Source organism: Triturus cristatus, chromosome 3_2 (assembly GCF_964204655.1).
Source record: "Triturus cristatus chromosome 3_2, aTriCri1.1, whole genome shotgun sequence".
In the NCBI taxonomy this organism is placed as follows: domain Eukaryota; kingdom Metazoa; phylum Chordata; class Amphibia; order Caudata; family Salamandridae; genus Triturus; species Triturus cristatus.
The window spans coordinates 1,210,540,800-1,210,564,302 of record NC_140584.1 but is presented as its reverse complement, the minus strand read 5'-3'; positions in this window follow the sequence as shown (position 1 = coordinate 1,210,564,302).

The window sequence follows — 23,503 nt, the reverse complement described above, 5'->3', positions numbered from 1 at the left end:
AGGTCCTCTAGAGCGGAGCCTTGTTTTACATGGTGCCCTCAGGTCCTCTAGAGCGAGGCCTTGTTTTACATGGTGCACTCAGGTCCTCTAGAGCGGGGCCTTGTTTTACATGGTGCACTCAGGTCCTCTAGAGCGAGGCCTTGTTTTACATGGTGCACTCAGGTCCTCTAACGCGGGGCCTTGTTTTACATGGTGCCCTCAGGTCCGCTAGAGCGGGGCCTTGTTTTGCAAGGTGCACTCAGGTCCTCTAGAGCGGGGCCTTGATTTACATGGTGCCCTCAGGTCCGCTAGAGCGGGGCCTTGTTTTGCATGGTGCACTCAGGTCCTCTAGAGCGGGGCCTTGTTTTACAAGGTGCCCTCAGGTCCTCTAGAGCGGGGCCTTGTTTTACAAGGTGCCCTCAGGTCCTCTAGAGTGAGCCTTGTTTTGCAAGGTGCCCTCAGGTCCTCTAGAGCGGGGCCTTGTTTTACATGGTGCACTCAGGTCCTCTAGAGCGGGGCCTTGTTTTACATGGTGCACTCAGGTCTGCTAGAGCGAGGCCTTGTTTTGCAAGGTGCCCTCAGGTCCTCTAGAGCGGGGCCTTGTTTTACATGGTGCACTCAGGTACGCTTGAGCGGGGCCTTGTTTTACATGGTACCCTCAGGTCCTCTAGAGCGGGGCCTTGTTTTACATGGTGCCCTCAGGTACGCTTGAGCGGGGCCTTGTTTTACACAGTGCACTCAGGTCCTCTAGAGCGAGCCTTGTTTTACATGGTGCCCTCAGGTCCGCTTGAGCGGGCCTTGTTTTACATGGTGCCCTCATGTCCACTCTAGCGGGGCCTTGTTTTACATGGTGCCCTCAGGTCCGCTAGAGCGGGGCCTTGTTTTACATGGTGCACTCAGGTCCTCTAGAGCGGGGCCTTGTTTTGCATGGTGCCCTCAGGTCCGCTAGAGCGGGGCCTTGTTTTACATGGTGCACTCAGGTCCTCTAGAGCGGGGCCTTGTTTTGCATGGTGCCCTCAGGTCCGCCAGAGCGGGGCCTTGTTTTACATGGTGCACTCAGGTCCTCTAGAGCAGTGCCTTGTTTTACATGGTGCCCTCAGGTCCTCTAGAGCGGGGCCTTGTTTTACATGGTGCACTCAGGTCCTCTAGAGCGGGGCCTTGTTTTACATGGTGCCCTCAGGTCCTCTAGAGCGGGGCCTTGTTTTATAAGGTGCCCTCAGGTCCGCTTGAGCGGTGCCTTGTTTTACATGGTGCCCTCAGGTCCTCTAGAGCGGGGCCTTGTTTTACATGGTGCACTCAGGTCCTCTAGAGCGGGGCCTTGTTTTACATGGTGCCCTCAGGTCCGCTTGAGCGGTGCCTTGTTTTACATGGTGCCCTCAGGTCCGCTAGAGCGGTGCCTTGTTTTGCAAGGTGCCCTCAGGTCCTCTAGAGCGAGCCTTGTTTTACATGGCGCCCTCAGGTTCTGCTTGAGCGGGGCCTTGTTTTACATGGTGCCCTCAGGTCCTCTAGAGCGGGGCCTTGTTTTACATGGTGCACTCAGGTCCTCTAGAGCGGGGCCTTGTTTTACATGGTGCCCTCAGGTCCGCTTGAGCGGTGCCTTGTTTTACATGGTGCCCTCAGGTCCTCTAGAGCGAGCCTTGTTTTACATGGCGCCCTCAGGTTCTGCTTGAGCGGGGCCTTGTTTTACATGGTGCCCTCAGGTCCGCTTGAGCGGGGCCTTGTATAATGGACCGTACCTGGGTGCGCAGAGTAACCTCTTTTTACATGGATGTCACTGAAGCTGATTCTTGCATTGTTAATTAACGAACTAATATAGAAATAAAAATATATACTTACCTGTGCCTTGTGACTTTACCTGTACAAAAGTAAAAGATCGATAAGTGTGGGGGGGAGGGGTGACTTGCTTTGTGTGTAAATGATCTGACAGACCAGGAAGCGGCCATATTGGAGGGAGGAGACACACGCGTGTCTCTTGCCCGGTGATTTTCTACCCACAGGGGCGTGTCCGGGGGCAGTTATTACTGTGGTGAGGAAGAGGGGGGAGGAGGGGAGGGTGAAGTCCTAAGGGGTCTTTGGAAAGCAGAGAAGACAGTGAAGTATAACCTGAAGCCGCTGGAAGGCAGGAGGTCGCAGAGGAACAGTAGGATGGACAGTGAGAGAAGGGACAGGAGGGGAAGTGGGGCAGGGCTGGAGAGCCAGGGGGCAATGGGAGTGAGGGTGCAGGATGGACACCACGGAAGAGTTGAGAGGTGGGAAGCAGGAAGGCCATTAGGAGAGCACAGAAAGGACAGAGAGTAGCAGGGAGGACAGTGGGGGGTGGGGAGGACAGCGGGGGGCAGGGAGGGCAGTGAGTGTCTCGGAGGACAGAGTGTGGCAGGGAGTACAGTGGGGGGTAGGGAGGACAGTGGGAGGCTGGTAGGGCAGTGGGGGGCAGGGAGGGCAGTGAGTGTCTCGGAGGACAGTGTGTGGTAAGGAGGGCAGTGGGGGCGGGGAGGGCAGTGAGTGTCTCGGAGGACAGAGGGGGCATGGAGGACAGTGGTGTGTAGTGTCCTGCTGCACACGTTCTAGTGTCTCAGCAGGCACTGAGTTTACCAGCCACTCCCTCGAGGGCTGGACACACATGCACCGACACCCAGCCATCACAGGCCTCACGAGCGACGTGGCCCTGCTAATAAGGGCCGGGTGCTCGTGGCCAGTTAACCACTACACTCCCAGTGTCCCTGTCACTTATTTTAGCAGTATGTGGGCCTGGGGCCCACAACACCGCAGTGGGCATGGAGAACAGTGGGAGGCAAGGAGGGTTGTGAGTGACAAGGAGTGCAGTGGGGTCGAGGAGGGCAGTGTGTGGCAGGGGGGACAGTGAGTGTAGGGAGGACAGTAGGGGCAGGAGAGTAGGAAACACGAAGGAAGCGGGGGCGGCTGTCGGAGGTGCCATGGGTAGCAGTGGTGTCCGGATGACCAGTGAGAGAGCTCAGGGCAGGTGGGACAGAGGAGGAACACGAGGGACAGTGACGCACCTGGGGCAGTGCGGTACAGTGTGTACAGACACAGCAGCAGCGGTCTCCAGGAAAGGACCCTATTTGGACCTGCCTCAGGGGTACCTGCCTCAGGGGTACACGGAGGGGGTGGGAGCAGAGCCCCAGAGAGACACAGGGTAGAACCAGTGAGCATCTGTGCCCAGAGAGTGCCACTCCCAGGGGAGGGAGCAGGGGTGTAACACAGGCCCCCGCTGCCGCCCCGGCCCAGAGCTGCAGGGGTCCCCCTCAGCACAGTACTCGGGCCTGTGCTGAGGGGGCCAGTGGCCCCTCCGTGTACCTTGCAGGGGGGCCAGTGGCATAACGATAATTGAGGGGGCCCCCCTGCAAGGTATGTGAAGGTGCCCCCTCCAGATCCCCCCCTGCACTGCGGGGGATGCAGGAGCCTGTGTTACGCCCCTGAGGGGGGGGGGGGGCCCTCTCAACTTTCGTACGCCTGGTCGCACTAGCATCGCTTCTTTTCACTTAACACAGATCATTATATGACACGTTTGCTTATAATCACTAAACATTAAAATATGAAAGTCTGGGGCACCCTAGATGCTGCCGCCTGCTCCCCCCTTTCACTGGTGCCTTGGGCATACAGGTGCGCTCCTTCCAAAGTGAGCCTTGCTAAAAACTTGTATAATCCCTAACGCTGTCCTGTGCTGCCGCCTGCAGGCAGTGTAAGGAAGTGAGGAGTGAAAATCAAAGCCGCATGTGTCCCAGATGAGGTACGGTTGAGCAGCGCCACCTGCTGGAATTAAACCGAAGTGCAGACCTTGTAGAGATGAGTGCTGCGTCCCAAAGGTGCACATTTAATGGCGACACTGCTGGAATATGAATGAAAAATGGATTCCGGGAACCCATACATTGGGGATCAAAGTGTGGCATTGGAAAAAGGGTGGAGCTTCAAATGCAAAGTTCGTCAGCCAATGCATACATCTATCTTCTTTGAAACTATTGTAAAGAAATTGGCAACAAGGACAAATGTGACAGTAAATCTGTTCTAGATTACTTTACTGATCACACAGGAGCTGCATTTTATAATTTCTTATGTGGTTAAGACACCTGCTGCAGAGGTCTTCGCAATGTTGTGGGAATTATGATAGCGGTAAGATAACTCTGGCGGTTAACCAGTTCTGTTTTGTCCAGTCACAGTTTTGAGTCATAAAGCAGCATAGAGGGTTAATGTGTCTGCTGCGAAGCATACTGTGTAAAACGCAGATCACAGGTTTGTATTTTATGTAGATACATAAGTGGACTACTGCTTTTAACACGGACATCACGTGCAGTGACCTAGTTACTGACGTAGAGGCAGATTTACAAGCCCCTTGCGACAACTTTACGCCGCCGTTGTGTGACTTTTGTGACGCAGCAGTGTCGTAAACAATGCACCATGTTGCAACATATTTACAATGTGACGCATCTAGGGAGATGCGTCACGTATAATGTGTGCAGGGTGGGCGTTGCGACGTGAGAAAGCCTTGTAAAAGTGACGCAGTGAAATCTTCAAGATTTTACTGATTCACTTTTACGACGACACTGAGTCAAAACCTTGAGCCTGCTTGAAGCAGGCGTAAGGAGTGATGCAGCATGATAGGAATGGGCATTGCTGACCACTGTTGGAGCTGCCTCGTGCTTGAGACACGACTCCAGCAATGCGCTGCCCTTACCAGGGGTGTAACACAGGCCCCTGCAGCTCTCGCGGTGTGGGGGGCCCTGAGCTGCAGGGGGCCCCCTCAGCAGAGTACTCAGGCCCAATAGCTCCGCATTAAATCCGGAGCGGGGGCCCATCTGTGTGCGTGGCAGGGGGGGGCCTCAACTTTTGCTATGCCACTGGCCCTTCCGCCAAAAGATGCATCATGCATCTGGCTATCCTTGCGCCATGGTGCGCCGCATTGTAAAATGCGACACATCCATGGTGGCGCAGGTTTTTTTTTACGTGTCGTAAATTAACTGCCGCATCTCTGCAAAAATGCAGAGATGCGCCAGTTCTTGTAAATCTGTCCCATAGTTTCCTCAATCTGTTGTTATTCTAAGATTGCAAACAAGGCTTCTTCTGGAAAGAAAGAAAGTCACATATACTGAGTTACGTTTCAAATGCTGACTTTGTGTTCTCACCGTTCACTCTGAACATAATGTCTACAAGTATGGATGATATGTGAATCCTCCCCTTGTAAGGCTCATTGTTTTATGTAGCATTTCCTGTACATTGGTTTACATACTTGTGCGACTCACTGTGTCTGTGTGTGACGTAAAGCGCTCTGACACCCTACACTGGGATGAGTGCAGGTTACTGCTTCCAAGAAATGGGGAGCAGACAATCTGTGGGCGCTGCTGAGTTGTGTCATTGTACCACTAATGACACCTTTAACAAATTCAGCATACTTCCCTGGTTCGAACAGATCCTAGATCCGGCCAGAAACAGCTGCCGGAACCGGGATCCCCTGGAATTCCCCTTCTTTCGAGCACCGACTGTGCATCCTTTAAACACAGATGTGTTATTGTCTGGGTTCTAATACTTCATTCGTAAAGGAAAATACATAGAAATGCAACATGTTCTCTTTGTATTTGCTTTGAGTTTACCTATTGGCACACACCATCAAGATTCCAGTCTCCAACTAACAAATAACTGATTTAATTCTTAAAGCAGAATTTTACCTCAATTGTAACATAACCCAGACTTAGCCATCTAACCCATGAGTGCTACATATATGGACTCATTGCTCGGGGTGAGCACTTGACACTTTATACTTTCAGGCCTCAGGGCTTACTTTTAATAAATATGCACTTCTGGTGTAAGGATATAATTTTTAGTTCTGCAAAGTAAAAACAAACAGAAAAATCTTTTATGTAAAACAGTGTTCTTAAAGCCCTTTTCTGACCAGGTGAACTCTATCTTTGATAATATGCAATTGTGAGTCGTTGCAAAGGCTGCGGTGTGCCTTTGAAACACATTCCTTACCATCCAACATTTTAAGAATGAAACCTATTTATACATCACAGCTTGTGGTTTCAGTGTATTGTGATGCATTCATCTTTTAGCATCTTGGAGTGCTGTCTTGTGACTTGTTTACAGGACTCCACTTGTTCTCAAGCCGACCCTGGTCTGATTCACGCAGAGTTTTGTCTGGCGAAGGTCTTCAGTCAGTGTTTCACAGACAGGACAGTGTCTCACGGATGGACAGTACAGTGTCTCATAGACAGTACAGTGTCTCACAAATGGACAGGGCAGTGTCAAACAGATGGACAGTACAGTGTTTCACAGACAGTGCAGTGTCTCACAAATGGACAGTACAGTGACTCACAGATGGACAGTACAGTGTCTCACAGACAGTACAGTGTCTGTGATCCTCCTTGGAACTGATGCATGGAAACACAAAGCCCCTCAAAGCCTCCCTGCACAGCTGCCATCCTCACCAGACTCGACCTTGAGCAGTATGAAGCCCCTTAAAGCCTCGCTGCACAGCTGCCAGCCTCACCAGACTCGACACTGAGTTGTGCGAAGCCCCGTAAAGCATCGCCGGACAGCTGCCAGCTCATCAGAACCAACACAACGCCAAACCCTGCAAAGCCTTGACGTACAGCTTCTCAGAACAGAAGCCAGATGACACGAAGCCTGGCAGACAGACAGTACAGTGTCTCACAAATGGACAGCACAGTGTCTCACAGACAGACAATACAGTCTCTCACAGACAGTACAGTGTCTGTGGTCCTCATTGGAACTGATGCGGAGAAACGCGAAGCCCCTCAAAGCCTCGCTGCACTGCTGCCATCCTCACCAGACTCGACCTTGAGCGGTACGAAGCCCCTCAAAGCCTCGCTGCACAGCTGCCAGCCTCGCCAGACTCGACACTGAGTTGTGCAAAGTCCCGTAAAGCCTCGGCGCACAGCCGCCAGCTCATCAGAACCAATGTAACGCGAGGCCAAACCCTGAAAAGCTTTGCCGTGCAGCTATTTAGAACAGAAGACAGATGACACAAAGCCTGACGGACAAACAGTACAGTGTCTCACAGACAGTACAGTGACTCACAGACAGGACAGTGCCTCACAGTCTGTCTCTGACCAGTCTGGGTGGGTGACAGCTGGGATTTGTGTAATCCCCCCTAGAGAGCCACACACAATGGGAGCTTAGGTGTGACTTGATGGGCCATCCTGGGCAGATGGGAGGGAGAAGCTGGACCCAGACTCACTTACACCTGAATAGGCTGTGTCCTGTCCCCACACAAAGGGCTGAATACACCCCTGTAGTACGTCTGGAGCCAGGGCAGGACCTCTTTGAAGTCTCCCCCACTTCTAAGGCCCAACTCGCTATACCTACTCAACCTCTGACACCTTGACTTCAGTACACTTCTGGACCTGTTGATACTCTGCCAGGAAGGAGGATTGCTGTGCTGTTAAAGGAATGCACTCTGCTGGACTCTAGCTTTGCTGCACTGGCCTGCTGAGCTCTTGCCTGGGTGAGATGGTCTGGACCTGCATCTCTCTTTAACCTAGTACCCAGGGTACCTCCAAAGACTAGTTGGCTGGCCTCCTGATCTGAAGTCTCAGGGGCATAACAGACTTCCAATCACCCTGTTTCTGCACCTAGACTCTGCCATCTATGAGTCTTTCCTACCAAGTGGTGCTACCCCAGTCTTGGACCCTTGGAAGTGGGCCTAAGGTGCTCTGCCTTCTGCAGTCCTCTTCAGAACCAATGCATAGAAACTCAAAGCCCCTCAAAGCCTCGCCGCACAGCTGCCAGCTAATCAAAATTGACATAACTTGACACCAAGCCCCACAAAGCCACGCCACGTGGCTGCCAGTGCATCAGATTTGACGTAACGTGACGCCAAGCTCCGCAAGGCCTCGCCCACCAGCTGCCAGATAATCAGAATTGACGTAACGTGACGCCAAGCCCCGCTACACAGCTGCCAGATAATCAGAACGGACGTAACGTGACGCCAAGCCCTGCAAAGCCTCCCCACACAGCTGCCAGCTAATCAGAATTGACGTAACGTGACGCCAAGCCCTGCAAAGTCTCGCCACACAGCTGCCAGCTAATCAGAATTGACGTAAAATTACGCCAGGCCGTGCAAAGCCCCGCTACACAGCTGCCTAATCAGAATTCACGTAACATGACGCCAAGCCCCACAAAGCCTCGTCCCACAGCTGCCAGCTAATCAGAATTGACGTAACGTGACGCCAAGCCCCACAAAGCCTCGCCACGCAGCTGCCAGATAATCAGAAGGGACGTAACGTGATGCCAAACCCCACAAAGCCTCCCCACACAGCTGCCAGCTAATCAGAATTGACGTAACGTGACGCCAAGCCCTGCAAAGTCTCGCCACACAGCTGCCAGCTAATCAGAATTGACGTAAAGTGACGCCAGGCCGTGCAAAGCCCCGCTACACAGCTGCCTAATCAGAATTCACGTAACATGACGCAAAGCTCCGCAAAGCCTCGCCACACAGCTGCCAGATAATCAGAACGGACGTAATGTGATGCCAAGCTCTGCAAAATCTCGCTGAACAACTTCCCAGAACGGATGTCGGACAACACGAGGCCTCCCAAAGCAAAGTCGGTCAGACTGTGCACCAGGATTCAAGGTACTGTGTTCATTAAGCCCAGGTGGGTCCCTCCAGCCGGCCTGCGCTTATTCACAGCCAGCTTGAGCTTCTGGCTTTGTCCCAGTCCGGCGCAAACAGAGAACCACAGTTGGCACTCTGCGGTTTTATGAGCTATTTTCTCCTACATTTTTAAAACGGCATATATCAGGATTGGATTTTTGTTGTTTTGGTTTTGTTTTATTTATTAGATTAAGTTCTATTTTTCTAACCAGCTGTGGTATTGTTTTGTGTGGTGTTTTCACTGTGTTACTGTTTGAAGTGTTGCACACATACTTTACACATTTCATATAAGTTAAGCCTGACTGCTCTGTGCCAAGCTACCGGAGGGTGAGCAACGGTTAAGTTAGGGTTTGCCTGACACTTACCCTGGTTAGGATTGTGGCTGCTGTTTGACTAAGGTTCACACCCCAGCCAACCAGGTCCTATCAGACCCAAAATAAGATGATCACTGGTTGGCATTTGACCTTCGTCTCTGCCACCTCATGCCTCTTTCTTCTACCACCAGACACTTCCTGGCCCTTTATCTCACTCCTGCTTCTTCTTTTTCATCTTTGATTCTCTTTGTCACCGTCTTTCTCTTGCTCCTTCTTTCCCTCTGTGTGTTTTACGTGGTTGTTTGACAAAACCACGCATGGCTAAACCATGCAGTCTCTGCTGTGCTCCTGAAGTTTGTACTCTGCTCCTGCTATCTCTGTTGTGCCCCTGCATTATCTGCTGTGCTACTGCAGTCTCTGCCGTGCTCCTGAAGACTCTGCTGTGCTCCTGCTGTCTCTGCTGTTCTCCTGCTGTCTCTGCTGTGCTCCTGCTGTCTCTACTGTGCTCCCGTAGTCTTGGCTATGCTCCTGCAGTCTCTGCTGTGCTCCTGCTGGCTCTGCTGTGCTCCTACACTCTCCGCTGTGCTCCCGCAGTCTCCGCTGTGCTTCCGCAATCTCTGCTATGCTCATGCAGTCTCTGCTGTGCTCCTGCAGTCTCTGCTGTGCTCCGGCTGTCTCTGCTGTGCTTCCGCAATCTCTGCTATGCTCATGCAGTCTCTGCTGTGCTCCTGCAGTCTCTGCTGTGCTCCGGCTGTCTCTGCTGTGCTCCCGCAGTCTCTGCTGTGCTCCCGCAGTCTCTGCTGTGCTCCTGCAGTCTCTGTTGTGCTCCTGCTGTCTCTGCTGTGCTCCTGTAGTCTCTGCTGTGCTCCTGCAGTCAATGCTGTGCTCCCGCAGTCAATGCTGTGCTCCTGCTGTCTTGGCTGCGCTCCTGCAGTCTCTTCTGTGCTCCTGTAATCTCTGCTGTGCTCCTACTGTCTCTGCTGTGCTCCTGAAGTTTGTACTCTGCTCCTGCTATCTCTGTTGTGCCCCTGCAGTATCTGCTGTGCTACTGCAGTCTCTGCCGTGCTCCTGAAGTCTCTGCTGTGCTCCTGCTGTCTCTGCTGTTCTCCTGCTGTCTCTGCTGTGCTCCTGCTGTCTCTACTGTGCTCCTGTAGTCTCGGCTATGCTCCTGCAGTCTCTGCTGTGCTCCTGCTGGCTCTGCTGTGCTCCTACACTCTCCGCTGTGCTCCCGCAGTCTCTGCTGTGCTTCCGCAATCTCTGCTATGCTCATGCAGTCTCTGCTGTGCTCCTGCAGTCTCTGCTGTGCTCCCGCAGTCTCTGCTGTGCTCCCGCAGTCTCTGCTGTGCTCCCGCAGTCTCTGCTGTGCTCCTGCAGTCTCTGTTGTGCTCCTTCTGTCTCTGCTGTGCTCCTGTAGTCTCTGCTGTGCTCCTGCAGTCAATGCTGTGCTCCCGCAGTCAATGCTGCGCTCCTGCTATCTTGGCTGCGCTCCTGCAGTCTCTTCTGTGCTCCTGTAATCTCTGCTGTGCTCCTACTGTCTCTGCTGTGCTCCTGCAGTCTCAGCTGTGCTTCCTCGGTCTCAGGAGTGCTCCTATAGTCTCTGATGTACTCCTGTAATCTCTGCTGTGCTCCTGCTGTCTCTGCTGTGCTCCTGTAATCTCTGCTGTGCTCCCACTGTCTCTGCTGTGCTCCTGCAGTCCCAGCTGTGCTTCCTCGGTCTCAGGAGTGCTCCTGTAGTCTCTGATGTGCTCCTGTAATCTCTGCTGTGCTCCTGCTGTCTTGTGTGCTCCTGTAGTCTCTGATGTGCTCCTGTAATCTCTGCTGTGCTCCTGCTGTCTTGTGTGCTCCTGTAGTCTCTGATGTGCTCCTGTAATCTCTGCTGTGCTCCTGCTGTCTCTGCTGTGCTCCTGTAGTCTCTGATGTGCTCCTGTAATCTCTGCTGTGCTCCTGCTGTCTTGTGTGCTCCTGTAGTCTCTGATGTGCTCCTGTAATCTCTGCTGTGCTCCTGCTGTCTCTGCTGTGCTCCTGTAGTCTCTGATGTGCTCCTGCTGTCTTGTGTGCTCCTGTAATCTCTGCTGTGCTCCTGTAGTCTCTGATGTGCTCCTGTAGTCTCTGATGTGCTCCTGTAGTCTCTTCTGTGCTCCTGTAATCTCTGCTGTGCTCCTGCTGTCTTGTGTGCTCCTGTAGTCTCTGATGTGCTCCTGTAGTCTCTTCTGTGCTCCTGTAATCTCTGCTGTGCTCCGGCTGTCTCTGCTGTGCTCTATAGCGTGTGTTTATCTTTTCTATTCCTTGCTTTGCTCTTCCCTCTGTCAGGCAGGGCCACACCTGAAGCTGTTGCTGCTTAATCCCAGCAGTTACAGGAACTAAAATAACACAAGACAGGTTTTTTATTATGAACACATGTGACAAACAGGAGGAAAGGGGCGGGCGAAACAACGAGCAGCTCTGGGAGCTGAGCTTCATCACGTCACCTTCCCACAGCAGCTTCAGGTACAGCGCCTCATCAGGAAGGAAGCCCTGGAGAGAGAGAAGTGGGAGCTAAAGATCTGAGGCGGGAAACAAGGTGGCAGCAGAGGATGTAAAAGATCTTCGATCAAATAGATACAATACACACGTCATCGATTCTCAGTGGAGCTTTATTATTAACACCTCATCCAGCAGCAGCTGGTCAGAAACTGCCCGATGAGGCACTCAAACAAGTACATTCTATGTTCTATGTTCCTTAGAACTCTCATGGCACCGATGTAATGAAGGAAGACACCACAGGATGAGAGAGGAATGAATGAATGAATGAATACAAGCTTTATAAAGCACAAACTTAGCCCAGGGGCCTCAAGGCGCTACGGAAAGGGATCAGGATCAGAGATGTCCATAGGTAAAAGGGCCTACACATTCAAGCTGGTAAAGAGCCAGGTCTTCAAGGCCTTACGGAATGAGGAATGAATTTCCAGAACCGAAATTGAAGGAGAGAGGGAATTCCACAAATTAGCTGCAGCCAGCGAAAAGGCCCTCCCCCCCCCATCTGGATTTCCTGAACCTGGGAACTGTTACCAGATTATTGCTGGAAGATCTTAGCTGCTTGCCGGGGACATATCTCCGGAACAGTTTTTTAATGCCTTCTGACCCCATATTGTAAAAGGCCTTGCGCATCAGGCACAGGGCTTTAAACACAATTCTACGACCCAATGGAAGCCAGTGCAGGCTTCTGATAGTAGCCGATACAGAGTGGAATTTAGGAAGGCCCATCACCAGCCTGGCAGCGGCATTCTGCACTAGTTGAGTCGATGTTATAGCCCCTTATTTATCCCTACATAAAGGGCATTGCAGTAATCTAATCTAGACAGCACAAGGGCCACCACTGCCTGTTCCCGCGAGGGGAGGGAGAGGAATTGAAAGATCTTTTTGAGAGTCCTTATCATCCCGAAGCAGGTAGAAACTGTTCTATTTATTTTGGGGGCCCAGAGAGAGGGAGGTGTTCACTATGATGCCTAGATTTTTGGCACTGAGGCCAGGGCGAGGGCAAGATCCAAGCATATCTGGCCACTAGGCCTCAGACCAAATCTCCTGTTTGTCTCCAAATATTAAGATCTCAGTTTTATCCCCATTGAGTCTTAGATAGTTTTCCACCATCCATGAAGCCACCGCCTGCGTGCAGCTTTTAGAGTTTGCTGCTCATGCTTCGACACTCTCAGTGATGGTAATCATGATTTGAGTGTCATCAGCGTAGGATAGCACTTCTAGGCCGATAGATCTTACAACCCTGGCAAGCGGGGTTACATAAATATTAAAAAGGGTGGACTCAATGAGGATCCCTGGGGGACTCCACAGAACAACTGTTTGGGAGCAGAGAGGAATTGGCCCATCTTAACTCTTTGTGACCGTTCCATGAGGAAGGATGTAAGCAGATTAAGGGCAAGGCCCTCAATCCCTATTTCCCGGAACCTCCCAGCCAATCTAAGGGGAGGGATGGTATGCAAGGCTGCCGTCAGGTGCAGAAGGATCAGTATGGTGGTATGACCAGCGTCAACCTGTTGTCGAATGTTGTTGAAAACAACTGTTAACGCCGTCTCGGTACTGTGCTCACTTCTGAACCCGAGCCATCGAGTAGCTGATGATCCTCCAAGTAGGTTCTAAGATGGAGGTTCAGATGCTTCTCCAAGATTTTAGCCGGGACAGGCAATAGGGAAATGGGTCGGTAGATCTTTAGTTCCGCAGTGTCCAGAGAAGGCTTCTTTAAAAGAGGATTAACCACTGCAGTTTTCCACGTGGTGGGATACTGGCCAGAGGTGAGAGGAGAGACATACATTGAGAGAAGAGTGTGAGGATCACAGAGAAAAACCCAGAAAACACTCAGAGCTCAGGGGCGAGAGGGGAAAGCGCCCGAAACTCCTCGTCCACTTTAAGGGGTGCACTCTGGTATTTTTAGTTTTACATTTTTAATTATAGCTACAAAACTCCTAGTACCAGCATGCAAAGTACAGAGGAATGGATGAGCTGCTCACACCCCAGCTGGGTCCATGTGACCTCTCTGACGTAAGTGACACAGTGGAAAAGGGTAAAAGAGCTTCTTTCAGGTGTGCCCTGATGTGAGTGTGGTGTGGGAGTTTGAGAGTGATTCTGTCTGCAGACTTATGGGGAGTTTTTGTTGATCCCAGCATAGAGGGTGTTTCCGTGGTCACGCTTGTTTGTGACCAGGGCGTGCGTGACAGTTCTCCGGGTGCTGATTGGGACACATTTAAAAATCTTTCCCAACATCTTCAGGGTATGGAAGCATGAGGCTGTGACGGCGCTGCATTCATGAGTTCACTATTTTGAAAGACATTTGAGTGTTTTCACTACTCGTTGCAAATTTCAGGCCGACTTTGACTTGGCAATAGCCCTTTATAGGCACAGCTGTCAAAATACATCTTGGGGACATTCAGAAAATTGAGCCAGGAATGCATTCTGCCATTTGCTTACCATTGACATTGTGGTTTGTAACTCGCATTTTCTGCCTTTCTATTTGCTGGCTTTATTTACTTTAGGCTATCCAGGTTGAGTTTTTCCCTCCCGTTGCCCAAACTTTGTTTACTGTATTCTTCCACGAACTTGCTTTCAGTAAATAGGCCTTTAAATATAGTTCTTATCTTTTCACAATTACTGTGCATTCAAAGACAGCGGTCAAATGTCAAGCTATCTCTATAGGGAGCATGGTGTTTATGGTTCTTTCTGTGACAGCAAAGTGAGAGAATTTATGTGGCAATCCTGCCGAGTATCTATGTAAGAGGAGAGGGTAAAGGATGTTTTTGTTTTCTAGAGCACAACACACGAAATGAGATGTGCTGATCTTTCAGCATATATAAAGAATTAGCAAAAATGAAGCGCATTCTTTTAGAATTCTGAAGAGTGGTGGAAACAAATATTTCAAAACGTTCAAAAACATGACATTTGTACACATTACAGTTTGAGTGCAGTAAAACTGTATGTCGATGCAAATGTAATGGTCATTTCAATTGAAAATGTGGAAGTTTGCTACCACACCATGCATACTCCACACTACGCCACTCAAGACCTGCCAACTCACTCGGTGCCACCGGGTGACACATGATATTGGCTCCCATCACACAGGAGAATGAGCTGTGGATTTCCAGTTAATTTTCCAAGGCTTTGAACTGCTGCTGTGGCACCAGCCTTAGCAAGATTTTTTGTTTTTGAAGGAAGGGGCTTGGGGACAGGGGGGAGCAAAAGTGCCTCTCAAGTACTTCTCAGCAGGGGTACCCCACCCCTCCAAAGCCCTGCCCCCTCCTCACGCAGTCAGATTTTTGTTCGGATTAGCAGGTATGCCACTCCACTCTATGCCCTTCTACTCCATGCCACGCTACTCCATTCTGCAACACTCCACTCCACACTACAACATGCCACTCCACTCTATTCCCCTCCTCTCTAAGACACTCTAAACCATGTGATTTCACGTAATCCAATACACGTCACTCACTCTACGACACAACATGACACTCCACTCTCCGCTCCTATCTAACCCACTCCAGTCTACTTTACCCTACTCCACCCCAAACTACCCTACTCCAATCCACCTAATCCAATCTACTCCACTCCAATCTACCCCACTCCAATCTACCCCACCCTAACCCAATCTACCCCACTCCACTCTACCACACCCCATGCCAATCTACCACATGCCACTCTATCCAACTCCACTCCAATCTACTCCACGCCAGTTTACCCCACTCCAACCTACCCCACTCCAAACTACACCACTATCAATCTCACTCCAATCTACCTCACTCCAATCCAATCTACCCTGCCATAACCCACCCAAGCTATCCCATTCTAATCTACACCACTCCACCCTAATCTACCCCACTCATTCCAATCTACTCCTCTGCACTCCTATCTACCTTACTCCTCTCCAATGTACCCCACTTCAATCTACCCCACTCCACCCCAATCTACCCCAATCCACTACACTCTTCTTTCCTAAAACCTACCCCACTCCAACCTACCCCAATATATCTTGCTCCACCTTACCCCAATCTACCCCACTCCAATCTACCCCAGTCTAATCTACCCCAATATACTCCTCTTCATCCCAACCTACCCCAATTCAATCTACTGCACCCCCACTCCAATCTACTCACTCTAATCTACCAAAATTAATCCCACTTCACTCTACACAATTCCACACCACTCCAATCTACTCCACTCCACTGTAATCAACCCCACCCTATCCAAATCTACCTCACTCCACTCAAATCTACCACAATACACTGCCCTACTCTTTCCTACCACCTACCCCACTCCAGCTGATCTACTCCTCTTCATCCCAATATACCCCAATTCAATCTACCCCACCCCCACTCCAATCTACCCCAATCTATCCCACACCACTCCAATCTACCGCACTCCCCCATTCTATGCCAATCTATCCCACTCCAAACTACCTCAGTCTACCGCCACTCCATTCAATTGTGCCCTACAATCATTCACCCAATCTACCCAACACCTTCTATCGCACTCCACTCCACCAAGGTCTACCCTAATCCACTGTTCCCCAATCTCGCCCACTCCACTCCAATCTACCCCAATATATCCCACTCCACCGGGGGCTGTTTTTTTTATTATGGAGGAGGAGTGCCACCCTCACTCTCCCCACCAGCAGATGAACACCTGGGAAGAATATAAATGAATAAAACAGATTTATTATCATGGAGGAGGAGTGGTAGGCACTGCTGTCAGTGAGCATGTCAGTTTGGCCGGCCATCTTAGGACAGTCAAACAGACATGAACTCTGAAGCTGTCTCCAGCCCAAGCTGTGTTGCTGGGTTGGAAACAGCAGGCACAGGCTCCCAGTCTCCCTGGGAGTGCAAATCCAAGGTGCTCGGGCCAATCCCGGTGCTTCTCTCATGCTGCCTGCAGCATTAGGGCAGCGTCTGGATTGGCCGTAGAAGAGTCTGGGAGCCTCACCATGTGCTGCAGTGGAGCCACAAGAGTGTTGAGTCGGGGGTGGTTGGTAATTTTTTTTTGTTTGTGTTGTTATTGTCCACCCCAATGCGCTGCCCCTTCTGTGCTGTTCCCCCCGTGCTGCCCTTCCCCTGTGCTGCCCACCACCTTTCCCTGACACCGGCCGCGACTGCATTCCACTCTACTCCAATCTACCCCACTCTTATCGACACCACTCCAATCTACCCCTCTCCAATCTACCCCAATCTACTCCACTCCAATCTACCCCACTCCTTCCCAAACTATCCCATTTCAATTTACCAGGCTAATTTATCGAACTCTCCTACTCCAGTCTACCCCACTCCACTCTACCCCACTCCACCCCACTACAATGTACCCAAATCTACCCCACTCCAATCAACCCCACCCTAACCCAATCTACCCCACTCCACTATATCACACCCCATGTCAATCTACCACATGCCACTCTATCTAACTCCACTCCAATCTACTCCACGCCAGTTTACCCCACTTCAACCTACCCCACTCCAAACTACACCACTATCAATCTCACTCCAATCTACCTCACTCCAATCCAATCTACCCGGCCATAACCCACCCAAGCTATCCCATTCTAATCTACACCACTCCACCCTAATCTACCCCACTCATTCCAATCTACTCCTCTGCACTCCTATCTACCTTACTCCTCTCCAATGTACCCCACTTCAATCTACCCCACTCCACCCCAGTCTACCCCAATCCACTACACTCCTCTTTCCTAAAACCTACCCCACTCCACTCCAATCTACCCCAATATATCTTGCTCCACCTTACCCCAATCTACCCCACTCCAATCTACCCCACTCTAATCTACCCCAATATACTCCTCTTCATCCCAACCTACCCCAATTCAATCTACTGCACCCCCACTCCAATCTACTCACTCTAATCTACCAAAATGAATCCCACTTCACTCTACACAATTCCACACCACTCCAATCTACTCCACTCCACTGTAATCAACCCCACCCTATCCAAATCTACCTCACTCCACTCAAATCTACCACAATACACTGCCCTACTCTTTCCTACCACCTACCCCACTCCAGCTAATCTACTCCTCTTCATCCCAATATACCCCAATTCAACCTACCCCACCCCCACTCCAATCTACCCCAATCTAATCTACCAATATTAATCCCACTCCACTCTACCCCACTCCACCCCACTACAATGTACCCAAATCTACCCCACTCCAATTTACCCGCTCTACTCCCACTCCACTCTATCCCAAATGATCCCGCCCCAGTAAACGCCACTGACATTTAGCTATGCTGAATAGTACTCACACTGGTGTACATAATGGCTAATATACATTGCCAAAGACAATAGATTTCAAATAGGCAAGACCTATTGGTTTTGCCAATGCTTCTTTATGAAGAGGGGTCGGAGCCTTTTGCATCTTTCTGCTAAAAGAGTGAGAGTAATGCACTCATGCGCAGGTCACCTGCTGTGGTACCATGCTTCAGCTGGGCAAAGATCACATGCACACAACTGAAACAGGTAATATTTACACGGATGAGACAATAACAGACTGTAGTGTCCGGCTGGGCACGTTCTAGTGTTCTGCCTGTTGTACCCCACACTTTACACCCACCCACCATAGGCGTCACCGGTCAGGTGACCCTGCAAATAAAAGGGGCCGGGAGCAGGTGCCCTGGGCCAGTTCTACACAGCAACAATCTGTGTCTGCGTGGTCATTTATTATAACATGCGGGCCTAGGGCCCGCTAACATTACATTGGCGACGAGGGGGCTGTGCCAGTGCATCCAGCAGCCCAGCAGATTGGAAAAAGGGAAGGGTGTTGCCCGTGTCTAGGGCACGCTCCTGTGCGATAGCCCACGGGGCTTGAGAAGAGCCCTGGGGGTGAAAGAGCTGATCGGGAGCCCACCCCGCACCTGCGACGCCTGAGAAATTATGGCGGCATCCGATCCGGCCACAGTGAGGAAAGTAAGAGCCCCATGCGGCGTGTAAAGGAGCCGGTGGCATGCCCCTACAAGCAGGCTGCTGAGGCCCAACTGAAGCCGAACGGCAGCCCACCCCGCATCGGAGGAGCCTGCTGCCCATGTATCCGGCGTCGTAAGGCCCTGTGAGGGCAGAAGAAAAGTCGTGTGGGGCCGGACTGCTGAGACGACGGCCGAGTGATGCCCGACCAGGAGTGGGCAGAAGGTGAGCCACTGCTGGACTGCTGAGACGCCGGCCGGCGCCACAGACTGTCGTGAGGCCAAGTGACGCCCGACCAGGAGTGGGCAGAAGGTGAGCCACTGCGACTGCTGAGATGGCGGCCGGTGACGCAGACTGTTGTGAGGCCGAGTGATGCCCGACCAGGAGTGGGCAGAAGGTGAGCCCCTGCGACTGCTGAGACGGCGGCCGGTGACGCAGACTGTTGTGAGGCCGAGTAATGCCCGATCAGGAGTGGGCAGAAGGTGAGTCACTGCTGGACTGCTGAGACACCGGCTGGTGCCGCAGACAAACGTGAGGCTGAGTAATGCCCGATCAGGAGTGGGCAGAAGGTGAGCCCCTGCGACTGCTGAGACACCGGCTGGTGCCGCAGACAAACGTGAGGCTGAGTAATGCCCGATCAGGAGTGGGCAGAAGGTGAGTCACTGCTGGACTGCTGAGACACCGGCTGGTGCCGCAGACTGCTGTGAGGCCGAGTGACGCCTGACCAGGAGTGGGCAGAAGGTGAGCCCCTGCTGGACTGCTGAGACGCCGGCCGGCGCCACAGACTGCCATGAGGCCAGTGACGCCCGACCAGGAGTGGGCAGAAGGTGAGCCCCTGCTGGACTGCTGAGACGCCGGCCGGCGCCACAGACTGCCATGAGGCCAGTGACGCCCGACCAGGAGTGGGCAGAAGGTGAGCCATTGCTGGACTGCTGTGAGGCCGAGTGGTGCCTGACCAGGAGTGGGCAGAAGGTGAGCCACTGCGGGCGTGAAAAGGGAGCCGTGGCATGCCTCCGCCACCGGCCTGCTGAGGCCCGAATCTGAAGCGGGAGCCCACCCTGTGCCAGGGAGAGATACTGCCCGAATGACCGCAGTGTGGCGGACCACACCCGGCACCGATGAGTGGCCACCAGCTGCGGTGTAAGAAAGCCCCGCAGAAGAGAAGAGCTTCAGGGGAGGAGAGCCTTCAAGACTGTCCCGATGCCCCTCCCGCTCAGCCCACGAGGCGAGAGGGCCTGCTGTGCGGGGCGCCCAGCGCTACCGAAAGAAACCCCCCAGAACAGGGACAGTGCACTCGGCACGACGGCCTGCCCCCCAAAGAGACAAGAAAAGACACAGTCACCGAGGCGAAGGGGAAGTCCTCCCGTGGAGTCCGGCGGCGTGTGCGTCCGGAGAGGAGCCATCCTAGGAGGTGAGTGCGGCCAGCGAAGTGAACCCGGTGCTGGCTGTCATGTCCCAGCAAAAGGGAAGAGAAAGGCTGGAGGAGAGGCTAGCAAAAGGGAAGAGAAAGGATGAGGAGAGGCCAGCAAAAGGGAAGAGAAAGGGAAGAGAAAGGCTGAGGAGAGGCCAGCAAAAGGGAAGAGAAAGGGAAGAGAAAGGCTGAGGAGAGGCCAGCAAAAGGGAAGAGAAAGGGAAGAGAAAGGCTGAGGAGAGGCCAGCAAAAGGGAAGAGAAAGGATGAGGAGAGGCCAGCAAAAGTGAAGAGAAAGGATGAGGAGAGGCCAGCAAAAGGGAAGAGAAAGGGAAGAGAAAGGCTGAGGAGAGGCCAGCAAAAGGGAAGAGAAAGGGAAGAGAAAGGCTGAGGAGAGGCCAGCAAAAGGGAAGAGAAAGGATGAGGAGAGGCCAGCAAAAGGGAAGAGAAAGGATGGGGAGAGGCCAGAAAAAGGGAAGAGAAAGGGAAGAGAAAGGCTGAGGAGAGGCCAGCAAAAGGGAAGAGAAAGGATGAGGAGAGGCCAGCAAAAGTGAAGAGAAAGGCTGGAGGAGAGGCCAGCAAAAGGGAAGAGAAAGGATGAGGAGAGGCCAGCAAAAGGGAAGAGAAAGGCTGGAGGAGAGGCCAGCAAAAGGGAAGAGAAAGGCTGGAGGAGAGGCCAGCAAAAGGGAAGAGAAAGGATGGGGAGAGGCCAGAAAAAGGGAAGAGAAAGGGAAGAGAAAGGCTGAGGAGAGGCCAGCAAAAGGGAAGAGAAAGGATGAGGAGAGGCCAGCAAAAGGGAAGAGAAAGGCTGGAGGAGAGGCCAGCAAAAGGGAAGAGAAAGGATGGGGAGAGGCCAGAAAAAGGGAAGAGAAAGGCTGGAGGAGAGGCCAGCAAAAGGGAAGAGAAAGGGAAGAGAAAGGATGAGGAGAGGCCAGCAAAAGGGAACAGAAAGGCTGAGGAGAGGCTAGCAAAAGGGAACAGAAAGGCTGAGGACAGGCCAGCAAAAGGGAAGAGAAAGGCTGAGGAGAGGCCAGCAAAAGGGAAGAAGAGAAAGACTGGAGGAGAGCCCAGCAAAAGGGAAGAGAGAGGCTGAGGAGAGCCCAGCAAAAGGGAAGAGAAAGGCTGGAGGAGAGGCCAGCAAAAGGGAAGAGAAAGGCTGGAGGAGAGGCCAGCAAAAGGGAAGAGAAAGGCTGAGGAGAGGCCAGCAAAAGGGAAGAGAAAGTGAAGAGAAAGGATGAGGAGAGGCCAGCAAAAGGGAAGAGAAAGGCTGAGGAGAGGCCAGCAAAAGGGAAGAGAAAGGGAAGAGAAAGGATGAGGAGAGGCCAGCAAAAGGGAACAGAAAGGCTGAGGAGAGGCTAGCAAAAGGGAAGAGAAAGGCTGAGGAGAGGCCAGCAAAAGGGAAGAGAAAGGCTGAGGAGAGGCCAGCAAAAGGGAAGAGAAAGGCTGGGGACGGGGTAGAGGCCACGCCAACAGCTGCGAGGCCCAGCACAGCCAAGGAGTGAAGGCCCCGTTGTGGCTGAAGGCCCGTTGCAGTCCGCTCGCTGACAGTGGCTGCAACTAGAAGGTTTGCCCCAGAGGTGGTTGCAGCCGTCGGACAGAGCTGCCGACGCCGGCACGACAAGGAAAACCTCCGAGAGAGAGTGCACGAAGCAGCAGCATGAAGGCAGCTGCCGGGGCGCTGAAGAAACGCAAGAGTGCCATCTAGTGGCCTTTTCGCGCCACTGCAGTTAGACACGAAAAGGTTCATAGTGTCAGGACAAGCCTGCAGCAAAGTCTACCCGGTTGCTGCAGCCTACAAGCAGTGCCAAGGACAGAAGAAGCTAAGTCCAGGCTCTTACTAGAGAAAAGTAACAAAACAAATATGGACATACGCATTGCAGCCTTCCCAATAAATAAAAGAAAAGAGAACAGTTTGCAACCCCATGTTACCACAGAGCCATGGGACTGGAAGGTCATTGTGTGCCGGGACAATAGGAATGCGGCACCAGGACAGCTGCTAGAGCCCAACAAGGGAGGGGAGGAGAGCACAAACGATTTCTGTGCTGTGACCGACAACCCCAAGACTTTGTTGTGCTATTGCAAGAAAGCAGTAAACAAGTACCCATCAGCAGGCGAACCAGGGCGAGAGAGACTTATACCCCAAGCAGCAACTATCCGAAGGGACCGGAGAAAGTGCGCAGCAGGCGCGCCCAGTGGTGAACGGACACCCCCGCAAGCTACAGAATGGGCACACCAGGTGCCAGAAGAGAGCACCTTGAAGAAGGACTAAGAGCGCCAAGTCCGAGATGCGCGACGCATGCACCCAGAAACCTGAAAACAAAGACAGGCACCCAGGAGAGAGAGAGAGACCTCTCCACAGAGAAGACACAATGTTGAAGGCAACAGGGAGAGCCTCCACATCTCCACCGCACCAGCAAAGCCCAGTCATGGGCAGAAGACAGTACAGAGTGTCCTCCCTCACACTGCCTCAAGACGGAGTCACCAGAAGCCCAAGACAGGCAAGAGAGAGTCACACACCCCACGTGGCAAGCCACCACCACAACGTGTGTTCCGATGGACGCCGCAGCCGCATCGCAAGCATGGAGCACTTCACTCGAAGTGACCAACTCCGCCAAGCATGCCAGAAGGGAGGCAGGATCAAGTGCCACAACGGAGCAGCCTCAAGGCGCAAACACAACGCCCTTGAGTGACGCGAAGAGGAGCACCGCGAAATTCCTGAGGAGGGGATGGTGCCCATGAAAAGTCCCCAAGAGGAAGAAGCAAGTCCTATTGCCAGGACAGGCCTGCGACAAGTACGCAGAAAAGTGAAGACCGTCCCAAGAACTGGAAGCAACCAGCGAGATGTCCATGTGGTGCAAACATGAGACATGTGGCAGGACGCCACATCCAAGACCTGGTTGGAAGGAGGAAAAGAGAGTGACAGGGCGCCACTCCACGAAAGAAGAAAGAACAATGGCACAACGCCACAGGGCAGACAACCACCACCACAGGCGCACAGGAGAAAAGGGAGCAGAGCGACAGGACAGAGTACTCGTACCACCACAAGATGAGCGCACCCAGAGACACCAGACAGCCTTCAAGCTAGACCGACGTCCCTGGAGACAGCCCAATGGGAGAACCAAATGTAAGCCGTAGCCAGTGCGAACCGCGTCTCTCTCCAACGCTTTCCAATGCGACCGTCCAGTCCCAAGCATCGGCAGTCCAAGTCAAACAGAATCCCTGCCCCTCACCACAAATGCCACGGGTGAAGAACAGCCTCAGCAGGATGAAGACACGGGCTGCTAAGTCCCTCTGGTCTTCCTCACTCCACAAGGTCAGCCAAGACAATAGATCCCCGCCTGTTGCCCAACTGAAGGAAAATCACTGTTTTGACATCGTCATCCAGGTGCATCATCACCAAGGAGCATCGCACCACCAGAGTGGATTCCCACACTCCAGACAACCAGAGTTCAATGAGGTGAGCCACCCATGAACCTTCTGTGTGCCCCCGTCAACCTGAAGCCTGCCGAAATAGAGCAGACCCAACCATTGGAATATCCACCCTTGGGGTTACACAAGACTTACCGTGGCCCTGTTGGGAGTTCCGCAGTGACCCCTCAGCGCAGCCTGCGTAAAGGCCTGCACAGCCCATCTGGTCATGTAGCAATCCAGGGGCAAGGGCCTCGATGGAGTTCCTGTGAGAGGGGAATCCGAATAGTAGAGATGCGTCGGTGGCAGCTCCGTGACAGGCATG